The sequence below is a fragment of the Thunnus maccoyii genome, chromosome 5 (assembly GCF_910596095.1).
Source record: "Thunnus maccoyii chromosome 5, fThuMac1.1, whole genome shotgun sequence".
Lineage (NCBI taxonomy): Eukaryota > Metazoa > Chordata > Actinopteri > Scombriformes > Scombridae > Thunnus > Thunnus maccoyii.
The window spans coordinates 3,986,052-4,004,317 of NC_056537.1; the positions used below are offsets into that span (position 1 = coordinate 3,986,052).

The following is an 18,266-nucleotide window of genomic DNA, read 5'->3' on the forward strand; positions in this document are numbered from 1 at the left end:
TCGCCTGTTGACCTTTGACCTTTCAGAGCCTGTGGCTGCGCCGGGGCCCCAGGACACTTTGATCAGGTTTTTACCGGCTGAGAGTCCCGCGGTGCCTGGATTAACATGACAGATGGAGAACTCACTCGGAGATCAATATCTGTCTGCAGCGCGCTCCGTCTGTGTGTCTGACGACCTGCAGACAAACACGGGACGAGGCCGGAGCGTCATCCGTCTCTCGCACTCTATCCACAAACGCTACCTCCCCGAGGTGGCTCATCAGCGCTCTGAAATAGGAAACGATTGGTGATATTGAACCGCTTCAGACGTGTCGCGCTGTATCAATATTGTGACTGCAGCTCTCCCCCGCTTTCATAACACACCGGGGGGGGGGGGGGAGTCGGCCGGGAGCTGCGACGCGCCGTGAATATTCACAAAGTTGTGTAAAGTTGAACAAAAGACAAACATTCGGAGACCCAAAAATGTCAGAAAGGATTGGAGCTTATCTCTCCTCTCGCTCCCCGAGCAGGCTGCTGCCTGCAAGGTGGAGAGAGAAGAAGGCTGTGATACTGTACTCTGTTCTAACAGGGTCAGAGGAAATTACACAGCCAGGGAGTCGTTCATCACAATACGCTCGCCGCTGTCCGCTGACTTCTGCTTCAATGGCCGACCCGTCTTTTAAAGGTGAAGTCTGCTACAGCTAACGCTACCTTCAGACGTTCAGAGACACGGAGAAACTCGCTCTGTAATGACGTCACACAAAATCCTGCATAAAATCCATTGGTTTTGCATTAAAAGGAAGGTTCACAATTATTCTGAGCATGTCTTAAAACAACAGTCAGATGCCTGAATGAGCAGTGAAACAGGTTTTGCTCGCTGTAATAACTCCTCCTGTTCATACTGATCAATGGATGAACCCTTCTTATTGTGCTTTCAATAGAAGTGATAGAAAACAAAATCCTCAGCCTTCAATCTGTGTGAAAATGCATTGAAAAGTCTTTTTTTCTCTCCATGACAACACAGAAACACTGTGACCAGGACCAGACTGCTGAAGCCTCAAATTAACTTCATTTGACTCATTTTGGCCTCGGTTACTTATGTTAGAAGCATATTAGGAAGTCTTAATGGTCGGTATGAGCAGCAGAATGATTATAGCGAGCAAAACCTGTTCAAATGTTCATATGAGAGCCTGAATGTTGCTTTAAGAGCAAAAGATATTAAATTAACTGATATATATGTCTAAGAAAATCATCACCTGTCTGACTGAAGCACAACAAACTAAATAAAAACCTCCAAACAGCGACGTACAACACAGACACACCAGAGTAAAAAAAAAGGGAGGAAAATGAATATAAATTCAACCTTTTTTTTTTATTATAAACTGATTAAACCTAATTCAAACCCCCCCCCACTTCTCTGATTCAGCTGTTCAACACTCAACCTCTGTTCACCTTGAAGCCTCACAACAGGATGTCATCGTAATAAACAAATACACAGCGAGTTTTCAGTATACGTTATCCAATAAGATTATGTTTTCATCAGGGAATGAAAAGGGGATTAATCTACTTAGCTCACGTCCAAGGGGCTACAGGCCCTTTATTGTGGCGGAGGAGGTGGCTTATCAACTCATCGGATTTACAGATTATATTCCTGATTATATTATATTTTTTTTTATTCTTGTACGTCTGTCCTCTGCAATCATCCGGCAGGACTTATAATGTAGGTGCTACATTAAAGATTAGAAAACTGCAGCCCTGAAACAATGCTTCCAAAAATATATATCATCATAATAATAATAATAATATACAAGGTAACTTTCAACAGGAGAGGAAAATGAATTGGAAGACCCATTTAGCCGCTGCTCTGGAGCTTTTGATTGTATCACATGATCTTCACTAGCGAATGGAGAAGCCCGGTTGTCATAAAACTGTAGAAAATTCCACTTTTTCTGTTTAAATTTTCATTTTCTTCCACGTCGGATTCAAAGCTGAGCTCTGATCGGCTCAAGAAGATCATGTGATACAATCAAAAGCTCCAGAACAGCTACTAAATGGACCTTGTGGTGAGATAACTGTTGAAATCCAAAACTTTTTCAGATTATTTGGATCCAAAACACCAAAATTCTTGGTCACTAAAGACCCACCGTTATAAAATCACCTCTTAATATCATGATAATATTGTCTTTGTATATCTATTTATTTTTGTTATATTTGAATTATTTAACCATCTTAAATGTCTCTGTAAAGAACGTTGGTCAACCCCTTTTGCTCTATAAATAAATTAGACTTAACCAGGTTGTAAACTAATCTAAGATCAATAATTCCAAACCAGCAATCAATTGATCTACTTACAAGTATTGTGTATCAAAGCCTGATAGATCTTATTCCTCTGTGACGCAGAGCTCCATCGATCTGCAACAATTACTCACATGATTTTTTTTCCATCCTCAATCAATTTTTCGATAACTCAATCAATCTTTTGGTGCATAAAATGTGAGAAAATTCTGAAAATATCTAACAAAATGTCTTATAACTCAAGATGACGTTTTTAAATGTCTTATTTTGTTCGACCCAAGTCCCAAAACCCAAATATATTCAGTTTACTGTCACAACGGTGAGAAGATGGAACAAGAGTTTTAAATATTTGCTAGAAACAAAAATGGCTGAAACGAATAAAAATAAAATTCCTGATTCCTTTTCTGTCCAAACAAATCAATTATTTGTAAAAAAAAAAAAAACACCATTAGACTGAGTGAACATGAAGACACACTGTAGTTTCGACTCACACACATACAAACACTAGGGGTGTGCCCAAATACAAATACGCTATTCAGCAAAGCACAAATAGTGTGGGGTTTTTTTACAAATATTTGTTTCATGCAAATATTTTATAAGTATTTGTTAGTTAGAGGTCTGTCTGCAATAAGGTGATGAGTTAAGTTTCAGCTCAGTAGTCAGCAGAGTCGTCTATGATCTGGTAGACTCTGGTACCTCCGTCATAAGGTAGTTTATTCATGAACACTTTAATTTTCTAAAATTAAAAGTGTAATAAAAACAAAAACAGAAACAGGATTTTAAGCCTCTTTCCACTTTTATTCGAATACAAATACAAATAATTTTGCTGCCTCAACAAATAAAGATACAGATACAAATACTGGACCCTCTGCACATCCCTAATACACACACATACACACACACACACACACACACACACACACACACACCATCCACAACATGGATTCATCCGCTGCTGAAAATAGTCCCCCCAAAAAAATGCACCATTTCCTCCTGTTTGTTTGATAAAACTAGAAGATTTACGCCTCGATTATTCCTAAATGACAAATACTAGCAGCTTTCTGACCGGCCTCATATACCCGCTAGAGTCTAAACATGAAACTACACATTTGTGAGGTGTTTTTAAAGATTTAAGCAGGAACCGAAGGGCTTTGAGCTGGAGTAGGACAGAAGTGAGAGACGGACGAACACGTTGTTGTTTAGTTGTCAAGAAGAGAAACAGCAGACTGCTCCTTTAACTGGATGAATCTAAACCGTGTTGAGGTGTCGACTGTATGACTCTTTAATGCGTCTTCAGCGCTGACCTAGAAACTACATTCCTCTGAGGAGCGGACATGTAGCTCCGTCTCATAATCATTATTATTATTATTTTATGAGAATAAGGGGAGAAATAAGCAAGAAGCGAAAGGCTAATTTAACTGTTGATGTAAATTACTTTCACTCCACACAACAAATTAATACCAACTGATGTAGAAACTGTAGTCGCTGAAATCCAGGGATGGAAATTGTCGGGAGTTATTGTGTTAATTAAGTCCTTGATATAAAATGAGTACAACATGTTTTCCAAAGTCAGCAATTATAGAAAAAAAAAACCAATAGACATGCAGCTGTGTGTAATAACTGGTGCAAAGCTGCAAAAAGTTAATCAATTTTTCATTTTTTTTTCTTCAGGTCACCTCAGTTTCAGGGACAATGAGGGACATTTTGTCCCCGGAGCTCTCTCTCTCTCTCTACTCTCTCTCTCTCTAATTTCCCGCCGTGGACGCTACGTTTCCCGGCGTACACGACTCTCAAGAGTAGCGGCTTCAAAGTAAACGTCCTTGGCCTCTTCCTGAACTCTTGAAGACTTATTGCCAAATCATTTTCAGCAAATTCCGCTTCTCCTTTTGTGACTTGAGTCTTCACTAACCATTACAGCCGGTGAAAAGAACCCATTTTCCTTCTTTATGCTCCTTCTTTCTTTATTGCTAAGCTGCAGAACAAAAATGAAAGCCACATTTTCCCCCCCGTTTTCAAACAGAAAGCACCACGGTCGCTATAACAGTGATGATTATGATGATATTACTGCCGAAACCTTTGAATCTGTCTAAAAGCATCTGTGTTTAGAAACGATTTCACTTCACACTCCAACACAAACAGGCTTCACTGCTCCTAAAAGAAGCAAAACGACTTTACAAACTGCATGTTTGTCACCGTAATTAACTTGTAGTTGCATCAATTTAACACCTTTAATTATTATATTTTTCTTTCTATTTCATTTCACTCAAAAGCAGCATTTGAATTCAATTTATTAACAAATACTGTATATCTGAGAGGAGGAAGAATTACTGTTGGATGTGTTTTTGTGTGTGCGTTTAATGAGCACATTACCTGAAAAGTAACAGAACATATCCCACAATGCATTGCACATCCAACCAGTGGCGATGGTGGAGATTATGACACTTTATTAAGATATTTTGTCAGAAAGTAAACGGTCAGTTGTGTGATGTTTTGGGAGATGTGTCAGTCTGATCTATGTACTGGGGGGGTTTTGGGCAAATGGACGGATATATCAGTAATTGGCGACTGGCTGAGTCCATCGCCGTTTCTCTGTTGGATGATTTAAACTAACTTACTATAGTGTTGTACAAGTAGTGTAGCTGCTTTGAGGGGTAGCTCAGTGCGTAGGTTGTGTGCAGAGTGAGTGTGCTGTGGAGAGAGAGAGAGAGAGAGAGAGAGAGAGAGAGAGAGAGAGAGAGTTTATCCTCCTCCCTGATCTTCAGAAACTGTCTCTATCTACGTGGGGTGAAAAGTCAACGTGCAGTAAAAGCTGCAAAATATATGAAGTCTTGTCATAATCTGAGAGAAATAAGCTCTGTAGTAAATGTTTCTGTGTGATTACATCTGTATAAAAAAAGCCTTTTATTATATTGTATTTAATATTATTGTTTATATATATATATTACTTTATATATATTATATATATATTTACATGTTATTGTAAAATTATTAATAATCAGTCGATGTTTATCATTTTCTGTATTGCTTTGGCGATGTAGATGTCTGATCTGTCATACCAATAAAGCTTATTTGAATTTGAATTCGAGCGAGCGAGAGAGAGAGAGAGAGAGAGAGAGAGAGAGAGAGTATCATGAGTAATGGTGAGACTGGTGAGCGGAGCAGAGAGTATGAAGTGAACAGCATCACAGTTTCGGCTGTTTGTCAGTGAATAAATGCTACAAACCAAGTTACTGTGTCTTGTTGCCACCAGCTGATTAAAGTGAAGGAGGTGAGTTAGCCTAACCTGACCAGGCTCACTTAAGGTGGACTGACCTTTAAGGTGGACCAGTGACAACCTCAGCCCCCCCCTCAGTCACCCAGTGCGGCGGTTACATGCTCACTTCATTCATACTGATTGAAATCCTTGCGATTGCAGATTTCGGGGTCGACTGTTCACACAGGATGTGATCTAATATGTGTTTACATGAGCCGATGAATTTAATCACAACAGCTGTGTGACAACAGTGTATATATAGCTCTGGTCCACCTTAAGTGAACTGGTCAGGTTAGGCTAACACATTGTCGCTAACTTCAGAGCTAACTCCCTTCACTTTAATCAGCAGGTGGCAGGTGAGTCTTGAGGACTTGTAGCATTTATAACTGAACACACACTGCAGTGCTACGTTCACAGCTGCTAACTTCACACTCTCTCTCTCTCTCTGTTACCCCCACGTGGGGCAAACATGCACAGAAAGAATATATATTTATTCCAACCAGAGAGAGAAACAATCAGATTAAAGGTTTACATGGTTATGAGGCGCTAACATTTTTCCTATTCAACGGATTATCAAACGTCTCTTCCGATCGAGGTGGTCACATGAGCCGCTTTTATTCCGACTGGGATATTATTCCAATTATAAGTGTAACAATAGAGTCCACTGATGTGTTTTTAATAGTTTTTGGACAACAACAGAGGAATAAGATATATCAGGCTTTGGATACACACATAATACTAGATCAGTTCACATGAGATTAGTGGACAATAAGAAAAACATTTAAAAAAATCTTGTCCTTTCACAATAAAACTCATCCACACAATGAAAATCACAAAATCATAAACAAGCGACTAACGAGCCGAGTCATTAACGTCACTAATCCTTTTCCAGCACACCGGCGACAGATGACCTCTTAATCACCAAATATTTGATGGCGGCGTTAATCAATACAAAGTTTTCCATGACTGGAATGTAAGTGGACTGATTAGGGGCCTTGATAACCTATCCATGAGTGCAGCGCTGACCGCCTGCTAAATGAGACGACACAAAGGCCCCCATTCATGCTCCCAGACTCCTCTCTCTCTCTCTCTCTCTCTCTCTCTCCAGTTGAGCTCTCGGAGGTCGTTCACAGATCCGACTCAAATAACAATATTTAACACCGCAGCCTCAGACTGCAGGAGAGAGGCGAGAAGAGAGAGAGAGAGAGAGAGAAAGAGAGAGAGAGCTCCAAACTGCTGCACATCCGCTTGTTTTAAAAAGCATCTACGCTCCCATTAGCATAACGCTAAAAGATGCATGGTGGGGGGTCCCTGGAGTCCGGTTTCTTTGGAGATGGGAGGAAGTCATTACAAACATCCATCTATAACAGGCCAAGTCACATCAACATCACGCCGACCCGAGAGAGAGAGAGAGAGAGAGAGAGAGAGAGAAGGAGAGAGAGAGAGCTGACAAACAGCCGTGACCTTCAGGGGAAGAAAGTCTACAAAGCTGCAGCACCACTTCCTTTATTTCTGGAAGCAAAGGTGTCTTTTTTTTTTTTTTAATGTATAATTAATGCGTCCCACCCCAGAAATAACTACCCTTTGTAGATTATTTGACACGGAGGGTGAGTGTGGTTTCTTACTCGTTAAGCGTGGGCGGAGGGGATAGTGTTTCCTCTGTATGTTCAGATTAAAGGTGCTTATGGTAATTGAATCCTAATACTGGTTCAGTGAAGGAGCGGTTCACACAGAGTACAGCTGGAACGGAGCCTCCGGTCCTGCTCACGAGGACGTTCCGTGATACGCTTCACGTTCTTTTAAACAGGAGATATAGTCGTACTGTATAATCCTTTACTTAAGCTGAGCAGGTTACTGCAGCACACACACTGCTTTCACACTTTATTATTATTATAATGTCACATATGTGTTTATACCAGGTGTGCTGATATTCTAAGTTTTACTGTAAACAGTGGTGAAATGTACTAAAGGTAAGAACCACAGCTGCAAGGATCAGTCCAAACTTAAATCAGCAACTGTTTTAAATAATAAACTAATCTCTGTTTCATCATTTTTCAAGCAAAGATGCCAAAAAAGTCCCTGCTTGACACTAAACTGAATATCTTTTGGTTTTATTAGTGTTGCAACTAACTAGTAGTGAACTTGTAGTGATTAGTGGAAAACTGTTTTGATAGTTGATTCATCTTTAAGTCATTTTTCAAGCAAAGATGCCAAAAAAAAAGTTGCTTTTTTCAGCTTCACAAGTGTGAAGATTTGCTGCTTTTCTTTGTCACATATGACAGTAAACTGAATGTCTTTTGGTTTTAGACTGTTGGTCAAACAGAAACCTTCAACTCAATAATACTTAATCTAGAAAACAACCGTCACATTAACTGAAAGCTCTAAATCTAACTGTTATTTTTATCTAACGATTGTTTTCTTGATTGATCATTTAGTCTATGAATTGTCAGAATAGTACAGTGATATAATGGCCTTTAGCTCAAGGAGACGTATTCCAACCAAAAGACAATCAGTTCAGTTTACTGTCATACGTGACAAAGAAAAGCAGCAAATCTTCACATTCGTAACGATGAATCAATGATCAAAATATTTGCCAGTAAATTTCTATCAACTGACTGATCGACTGATCTTTGCAGCTTTACGTTGTATAAAACAACTGAACAGGAACTCAACATTTGGATTTAGTTACAAACTGAAGTGTTTGGATGAATTTATTCCTCGTTCAGACTTTTGCTAATTAAACTGTTAAAAAAGACAAAACAAGCTAATTAAAGACGTCGTGATGTCATTGTTTCACTTTTTAACATTTCACTGACTAAACGATTAATCGATTTAAGAAGTAAATAATTAAGAGTAATCGATAATAAAAGCCCTGGTAATAATTGCTCTTGTTGTTGTTACCATGACGACTGTTGTTTTCAGAGGGCACCATGAGCACAGTACCACACTACGCCTAGAGTATAGAAACAGCTGTATAGATAAATATAAAGCCTTTATAACACAAGTTTAGTGGTTTATATAATTGTACAGATGCACATCAAGTCAAACATCATATTTATATTTTGTGTAACATCCTTTGAAAAAGTCTTTGTCACTTTAACTATTGTTGCTGTAACACAAAAACAACTGTTATAAAGTCACTTTTTATATATATCCTACTAATCCTATATGTATCACTGTATATTCTGTTACACTATAATTATTATTGTATATCTATTATATATATAGATCTGTGACGGTTAATTGATTAGTTGCCAATTATTAAAGAGAAGAAAACGTCCAAATTCTCTGATTCCAGCTTCTTAAATGTGAATATTTTCTGGTTTCTTTAGTCTTAAATGACAATAAACTGAATATCTTTGGGTTGTGGACTGGATGTCATCTTAAGTTTTGTGAATCATATATCCAACTATATTTTTCACCTTCAGTTGCTGCCCCGTGTGTTTTGTCTCCGTCAGATTAAAGCTTAATAAATGTATGTAAGAATGTAATGTAGGCTACAGTCTAATACACAGTGAGATTCAACCACTTTATCATCCATTATAGAAACTCAAGGCTGGTAAATGATGAATTAATGGACTAAAGTGAATAAAACTTTATTGTTTTAACAGTTGTCCTCGCTCTGACTCAGCGTCTGTCACTGCTTTCTTTTTAAAGATAAATGTTTGCAGTCTGCAAACACAGGAATTAAAGGGCTGTTAATGTTTGAAAACAAGAAAAAAGAGCTTTGGGATGGATTAGGGTGATGGTGGGAGCCTCCTGTGATGTAAAATTACTCAAATCTATCTCCTCGGTCGTTTTAAGGCTATTTGAAATTTTGAAATTTGCAGCTGAAGTGCCAACAGTGTTGTAGCTTCGAGACACTGGAAGTGTTGCTGGTTGTTCAGCATGTAAAGCTTCCCAGAGGATGGAGATTTACATCAGGAATGGCTGGAATTCATTTTTGGAGACAATCTTTCCCTCCGTTAACGGCAGGTGGTTATGTGTGTGTGTGTGTGTGTGTGTGTGTGTTCTGCACATTTTACAGCTGATTGTCTCCTTAATGAGACTCAACACGCCGCAGGATTTTCAGCTTCTTCATCTTCAATCTTTCCAACTCCTGCACTGATTCAGACCAGAATAAACACACTAGAGGGATGATTTTAAAAATAAATAACCATAAAGAGTGATTGACAATATTTAAGTTTGTCTCTGAATCCAAATGAGAAGTCATCCTCGTTACTGGAAGAGATGAAGGTTGGGGTTTGAGGGGTTCAGGAGATGGATTATGTCACTGAGGGTCTTCAGGAGTAGAGGAAGATGTGTGTTGCGGGCGGTGACGACGAGCTGCTTTGATTCACTGCGAGGTGCTCGGGACAGTCGGCTATTTATAGCTCCGAGGAGAGAAATAATTCAGCGCGATCGCAGAGCAGCTCGTTCACCTCCTCTCTGACAGAAGAGATGAGGAGGAACCAACAGATGAGTCCTGCTGCTCCTCCTCCTCCTCCTACTCCTCCTCCTCCTCCTCCTCTCGGTGTGACAGGTGGATATGAGGCTCAATCCTCTGCTGCCTCGAAAAAAAAACCCACTTTGCAGATTGTGGATGTTTTACTCTTGAATAAAGACGATCGGGGGAATCCACAGTCATGTCTCGTGATGTTTGATCCATGAAACCTGACGATTTGATTCGGACTTCAATCGTATGTCTCCAAATATCAGAGCTGCACTTAAAGAGGACATACTCTGCACATTTCCAGGTCTATATTTATATTCTGGGGCTCTACTGGAACATCTTTGCATGATTTATAGTTAAAAACTCCTTATTTATCTTCTACTGGCCCTTTATGCAGCCCCTCAGTTCAGCCTCTGTCTGAAACAGGCTGTTTTAGCTCCTGTCTCTTTAAGACCCGCCTCCCGATGAGCCAGCTCTGTTCTGATTGGTCAGCTTCAGGAAGCTGCGTCACGGCTACATCAACAAACCATGAAACAAGCTACAGTAGCAAGATTTCACTACTTTTTCTTGTTCTCAGCTTCTCAAAAACATCCCTACACGTTCAAGCCTAAATATGAGTGGACAACATGAACAACACATGGAAAACCCTTAGCAACAACCTTAGCAACAACCATAGCAACCAAAGCTACAGAACAGACAGCCATTTATGGGCATGTGTGACGAGCCGACGTCAGCTCGTCGGCAAGGTAGAAAGAAAACGATGCAAACGAAGCATTCAGCAGGTTGAAACCCTGATTTTTGACTTGCAGGGAACATTTCTACATATATTCACCACAAGTTTTGGAACTTTGAGCATGTTTAGCATCCGACATCATAACAGAATATAAATGACAGAAAAATCACAAAAAGCATAATATTTCCCCTTTAACGATTACTTTCATCATCAATTTATCTCATTATTTTATCGATCAATGTCCTGATGAGTCCTTTAATGTCGATTATCTGCTGATACTGAGTTCGATCCCTTAACTCAGACTTTTCAGACTTTGTTTGTATTGTGTATATATATGTATGTTATATATGTGTGTGTGTGTGTGTGTGTGTGTGTGTGTGTGTGTGTATATATTCATCTCTAAACATTATGATTTCAAAGTAACCTGCTCTGCTCAGATCTGAGTGTTAACTTGGTTTTTATCCTTTATTGTTGCATTTTAATACATTTACTGCTGTTCTTATCTTTTTTACCTTTATATCTCTATTTCTAATGGCATTTTTACATTTTAATGGTTGTCTTAATGTTTTATTTTGGTTTTTTTGCTTCGTGACATTTTTGTTTTTACTGTCCTGTGTGAACAGGATACAACGATCCTGCTCTCACTGGTCCACCTTGTATAAATAAAGGTCGAATGAACGACTGAATGAATGAATGTTAGTGTCACAACTAACTAGTAGTGAACTTGTAGTGATTATTGGAAAATTAACTGGCAACTGTTTTCATATTTCAAGCAAAAATGTCAAAAAAAAGTTGCTGGTTTCAGCTTCACAGGTGTAAACTGAATGTCTTTGTTGGTTAAAGAAAACATTTAAAGACTTTCCTTCCAATTATAACGAGCATTTTCACTCATTTCATACATTTTATAGACAAAACAATTAATCAAGCAAACAATCATCAGATTAATTGAAAGCTTTAAAACTAACAATTATTTTCATTTTCACTTTAAAACATTTGCCAGTGAGTTAAATTTCTATCAACTGATCTTTGCAGCTCTACTAAATATGACTTTAAGTTGTATAACGCAGCTCCACATTCAGGTTTTGTTACAAACTGAAGTGTAAATTTATTCCGACCACGTTCAGACTTCTGCTCTTTCTTCAAGATTTTTGGGGAAATCTAATTTTAGACTGTCGGATGGATAAAACAGGCGTTTTGAATTCATCGGGGAAACTGTGATACACATTATTCACTATTTTCTGACATCTATTTTTTTTTACAAAAATTGGAGATAATGATGAACAGTCATGGTTGAGCACATTTGACTCCCACTCCACCGGGAGAGAGAGAGAGCCGCTCTACAGTAGAAATCATTTGAAGAGTCATTTCCAACTGAGCTCAAAATACAACTTCACATGTGCACCGGCGAGTTCAGACAAATCAACTTTGCCTCCATTTTCTCTCTATTTCTGGACATATGAGGGTTTTATCACGACGCACTGCACACAAAAAACTCAAACTGTGTTAGACTGTTGAGCAGCTGAGCTGAGCTGCAACCAGCAGCTGCAACCATCAGAAATAATTGGTTTAAGAGCAGACAGGTGGAGCTGTCGTATCCTGTGCATGTAAACAGAATCATCCAACACAACTCTTCCTTTTACCTTCTCCACTTGGATTTTTTTTTATTTTTATCCAGCACTTGGTATCCAGCATATACAGCTTCAATCTCCTCCTGCACTGTTACAATCAAAACCAGCTTCAGTTTTCCAGATTTATATTGATTTTCCTCCTCAGTAGTTTTCTATCTGTTCAGTCAACACAGAGAAACATGCAAACACTGCAACAGATCTGCTCTGTTTGGGCTTTTATATTCTTATATATATTATCTTTACCCGCCTGGTTCAGTCCAGTGACTCTGTGTTGTTGTTTTATCAAAGCTTCCAATTCCCTGTATGCAAATTTACAACTCATTTCCTGGAAATGAGTATAAAATCTAAAACAGAGTCATTTGCAGATGTTTAACAGTTAATTTTTAGGACATTTTTTACAGAGATGGTGGTGAAATTTGGTAGAAATTATAACTTTTAAAAGCGTTAAGTTGGTCTAGTTGGTATTTTTTCTCTGACTGACAGAAAATACTTGTTTTTTTTGTGTAGTTTTTTATGTGTCAAACTACATATTAGCATATTAAAAGCTCTAAAACAAGCACATCTCCCAGTGTACAACCCAATCACATGACCCTGTCAAAGAAATGTCTTAACAGCAGCTACTTTTAGGAAATTAGTGAAAAAGCATAAAACTACTCTGAGCTGAAAAAACAGTCTTTTCAGACAGATAAAGAATTGTCAAGAGTCTAATTTAATAAGAAATGTATTAATTATTCATCTATGTATGAAACCAATTTGCCTGTAATGAATGGGTACTAACCAAATTAACATTTTATCATTTTCTTCTTATTTGTACCAAATGTCCCCAAAAAATAATAATTAAATGTCTGCAAATTACTCAAAAAAGTTACAGAGAATAAGTATAAAATCAGGGGACTAAATTCAAAACTGCAACCCAGCAATGACTCAACAATAAAACAACACAACAACGACCAGAAAAAAACAACAAATGTGCATCACCTGTGAGTGTAAACACAGCTTTTTACCAGCAGACTGGGTTTGACAAATGAAAGCTTATCTCATGCTGGAGTAAAACATTAATATCACATAGTTAATAACTACAGGTGACTTGTATACCTGAGCCTGCAGGTTTTACATATTAACTAATTATTAACAACACAATTAAGCACCATTATGTCAACATGAACTCACTTTCAGCTTCCATTAACTGAGATAAAAATCACTAGAAACTGCCCGTTAAGCACCGCAGAGACTCTTCACACTCCCCTACAAATATTACCGGAACGTTTTTGTCCTTTTTTTTTAAGGAGACTAACGGGACACCGGAGGATGCCAAATGGAAAGAGTTCACGTTAAAAACGATGTGGGCAGATTGAGCGGAGGCGATTTTTTTTAGCTAAAGGGGAAAAGTGAACTTAATCTCTGTTGTGGATAAAAAAAAAAAAATAAGCACCAAACAAACAAAAAGAAACGTTTCAAAGATGATTATTTCTCCCTTTTTCACTCACCTGTGTGGAAATCAGCATGGACGCAGGCGGCGGAGTTTACCGGTCCGTTGGAAACTCAGCTCCTCTCGGGTTTGTTGACCTCGCTTTCTCGAGACAAAAAAATACATAAATAAATAACGGCTGCAAACCGGTGACAAGACGAGCGGGCGGAGGCGTTAACGTGTTTTTTTTTAAAACAAAAACGTTGAAATGTCAGGCTTTGAGGGATGAAAGTGCACAGGAGGGGAGAGAAAACGCCCAAAGTTGCGGGCAGAGAACCGCAACTGAGTTACTGAGGACAGGCGAGGCGGAGCGGGCAAGATGGCGCGTCAAGTTCATGGAGGAGAAGAAGAAGAAGGCCGGAAGTTCAACTCCCTGCCTTCAAAATAAAACTATGCATTTGCAATGTTTAGACTATTTAAAGGAGCAGTGTGTAGAATTTAGACTCCACTGAAATCGAATGTTATATTCACAAGTATATTTTAATTAGTGTATTATCACGAAAATAAGAAATAAGAAGGCACACTGAAAGCATCTGACTCACGTGTTTTGAAGTACACCTGTTGTTTTAAAGGACCAGTGTTTAGGATTTAGTGGCATCTAGCGGTGATGTTGGAGATTGCAATCAAATGAATACCTCTCCCCTCCCCTAACCCTCCCTTCCAAGCGTGTAGGAGAATATGGTGGCTGTGAAACTCACAAAAAATGCAAAAGTCCCTCTCTAGAGCCAGTGTTTGGTTTGTCTGTTCCGGGCTACTGTAGAAACATGGTGGTCTCTGTGGAAGGGAACCTGCTCCCTCTGTAGATATAAAGGGCTCATTCCAAGGTAGTGATTCTCAAACGTTTTCAAGTCAAGGACCTTTAAACTGACACAAATTAGACCATGGACCCCCATCTGATAAGATTTTTGCTTTTAGATGTTTTATTACAGAAAGTGTATGAAACCGACGACCAAAATAGCCATACATTCTGTCAGTTAGATTCAATTCAATTCAATTCAGTTCAAATAAGCCTTATTGGTATGACAGATCAGAAATCTACATTGCCAAAGCAGTACAGAAAATTATAAACATTGACAGATGATTAATAATTATACAATAATATGTAAATATAAACAATAATATTAAATACAATATAATAAAAGGCATTTTTACAGATGTAATCACACAGAAACATTTACTACAGAGCTTATTTCTCTCAGATTATGACAAGACTTAATATATTTTGCAGCTATTACTGCACATTGACTTTTCACCCCACATAGATAGGACAGTTTCTATCACTGTGTTACTTGTTGATGAAATTATAGTGAAAAGAAAGTTTCAGGTGATTATGTACTATATACTTATGAATATTATATTCCATTCCTGCCAATAGAGCCGCCTAAATCTTACACATTGGTCCTTTAATGCAATGCAGTATAGTGTTAGATATGTTACTACTTCTTCTGCTCCCATAGTCATAATAGACTAATACTGGAATAACATGTCAACATAGTTACTCGTTACTTTCAAATAATCTTTGTATAAATTGAATTCTATTAAAAATACATTCTTATCTTTATTTTATTTCTATCAAAGGAAAACGAACTAATGACCGGAAACGTCTTCTCTCATTGTGGCTGACTTGACTCAATACGCACGAAGCAGCAGCAGCAGTGTGTGTGTGTGTGTGTGTATGTGTGTGTGTGTGTGTGTGTGTGTGTGTGTGTGTGTGTGTGTGTGTGTGTGTGTGTGTGTTTGTGTGTGCTCCTCCCTCCTGTTTCTATTTCTTGCTGTTTACCGGCGGTCCCCGGGGACCTCCGTGCCGCCGACACCGCTGCAGCGGCGCCGCTCAGAGCTTCAGAGAGCCGGGGAGGAGAGCATGCAGGCGGGCGGCAGGTGGATGTTCGCAGCGTCTCAGATCTGTGCAGCGGAGCGGAGAGAAGACTGAAACATCACCAGCAGTATGATAATAAAACCCGAAACAGAAGATTCAGAGACTCCCAGCGGCACTTATGAAATGAAAAATACTTTTAAAAAAAACACTGATATGAATTCATGAACTTGCAGATTTCCTAATATTAAATGTTGAGTGATGATAATTTAGAGAAAAATAAACTCCAGCGTGTGTGATATTACAAAAGACTGGTTTGGTGTGGAAGAATTTAATTAGCCTGCAGGATAAGAAGGGAGAAGATCAATTAATGTCAATTAAATCCATGTCTGTGTTTAAGCTGCCATTTGCACACGTCCATCTTACTTTCTTCTTTCTTCTTCTTTATTGACATTTTCATCGTTGGTTTTGTTTATTGTAAATAAAAATACATTAAAAACATTTTGCTAACACAATTATGAGATTCATGTGGATAAATATTAATCACTTTGCGGGGGAAATACTTCAAAATGGTTTTTCCAAAGTTTATAAAAATTTGAAAAATTAATGTGTGAAGATGATTAAAAAACAAAAATAACATGATTTCTGTGCTTCTTGTTTTTAATAATATTTCCATTCAAAGACAGAAACTCAGTTCTGCTAGAAGATTTGCTTACAGTTTGTTTTCTAACTGCCAAGCATGAAGATAAATGGTGTTTACTTTTTAGATTTTTTATAACTACATTAAATACTCGACCAACACGCATTGTTTTACTGTATGTACAATCAGACACTGTACCATACTGTGCTGTAATGTACTGTCCTCAACTGTCCTCTACTGTCCTGTACTGTCCGGCACTGTACTGTATTGTACTGTATTGTACTATATTGTACTATGCTGCACTGTACTGTACTGTACTGTGCTGTAACGTACTGTCCTCTACTGTCCTGTCCTGTACTGTACTATACTGTACTGTACTGTACTGTACTATATTGTATTGTACTGTACTGTACTGTACTGTACTGTACTGTACTGTACTGTACTGTACTATATTGTACTATATTGTACTATGCTGCACTGTACTGTATTGTATTGTACTGTAATGAACTGTGCTGTAATGTACTGTCCTCTACTGTCCTGTACTGTACTGTACTATACTGTACTGCACTGTACTGTACTGTACTATATTGTATTGTACTGTACTGTACTGTACTGTACTGTACTGTACTATGCTGTACTGTATTGTGTTGTTTTGTATTGTATTATACTGTGTTGTAATGTACTGTCCTCTACTATCCTCTACTGTCCTGCACTATGCTGTACTATACTGTACTGTATTGTAATGTACTGTCCTGGACTGTCCTGTACTGTACTGTACTGTAATGTACTGTCCTCTACTGTCCTCTTCTGTCCTGTGCTGTACTGTACTGTAATGTACTGTATTGTATTGTATTGTATTGTATTACACTGTGTTGTAATGTACTGTCCTGTACTTTCCTGTACTGTACTGTACTGCAGGTGACCTTGTTATTCAGTACCTGGCTGGCTTGACTGACTATCAGCAGCATGTCTGCTGTTGTATTGATTTCTTCTTCATGTTGTTGCAGTGTGTTTGCTGTTGTTATCTTACATTACAGTGTTTACTCACGGCTTTCTGTGGCTGAAAATAAGACTTCATTGTTCTCTGTCATGTATCTACCCTCTGACTGGAACATTAGCTGAAAACTGCACACTGGTGGTGACTAACATGACAAACTTTATTATGTCCTGGATTAAGTCCTGGAACATGTTGTGCAACACTTTTCTTGGCTTCACTATCAGTTTATTGTCTAAGATACAGCAGGGTGAAATTCAAACTAAACAATGCTTAGACTGACATTTTGGTGTGTAGCTGTTTCTGTTGAGGCTTTTTTCACACTAAGCCTGACAAAGATTTACAGAAAAAGGTGTGATTTTGAGCTTTCCACATTGGTGCAAATGTTCTCAGAAAGAAGTGGAACAACCTGCTCATGCCCCCTGAAGAAGGTCATCAACTCTACTTGCTTCTGTTTGTTTCTCCTGCTGCTGCGAGCCCAAACCTGCACGCCCTTTCTCAGAAACTGTAAACAGAGCGGTGTTGAGTTACCATGTCATCTACAAACTGGGATGAGGAGGGATGAGGAGTTTTAAGCTGTATATTTTTTCATATATGTTTCACACCATGTGTATTAGAAACATGCATTATATATACTGTATGGACAAAAGCCTGTCTGTTTATTTATGTGTATTTTTTGGTCTGTGGCTGTTTTATGTGTCTTTATGGGTTATCATCTTTAGTTCCGGTGGAGGGATACATTCATACTGTAGGCAAAAGGTTTGTGTTTGTCCCTTTTCTGTTTTAACAATAGTCAAGTTTCCAGATCATACACTCACCGAGCACTTTATTAGGAACACTTGTGCAATCAAATGTAATCCAGTGCCATAAATTCTACTTTTACAAGGTTTATACATTTACAGTTTTTGTTGCTGTTGCTGTTAACTTAGCTCTCCACCAGACACTACAACAATTAGAGTCACCCTAAGCCTGCATCCTATTCATCGACTTCAGCTCATCCTTCAATACAATAGACCCGGACAATCTCTTCAA

At 38.5% G+C, this 18,266-nt stretch overlaps 1 protein-coding gene across 1 annotated transcript in view; it reads right to left on the reverse strand.

Moving 5' to 3' along the window:
- The window catches only part of LOC121897083 (carbohydrate sulfotransferase 8-like), a 91,055-nt gene extending 76,942 nt beyond the window's left edge, over positions 1-14,113 (reverse strand). Inside the window, exon 1 of the mRNA XM_042411370.1 lies at positions 13,807-14,113. The gene's annotated coding sequence lies outside the window, so the exon portion shown is untranslated. The remainder of the gene's footprint in view (positions 1-13,806) is intronic.
- Between the last annotated feature and the right edge of the window lie 4,153 nt (positions 14,114-18,266).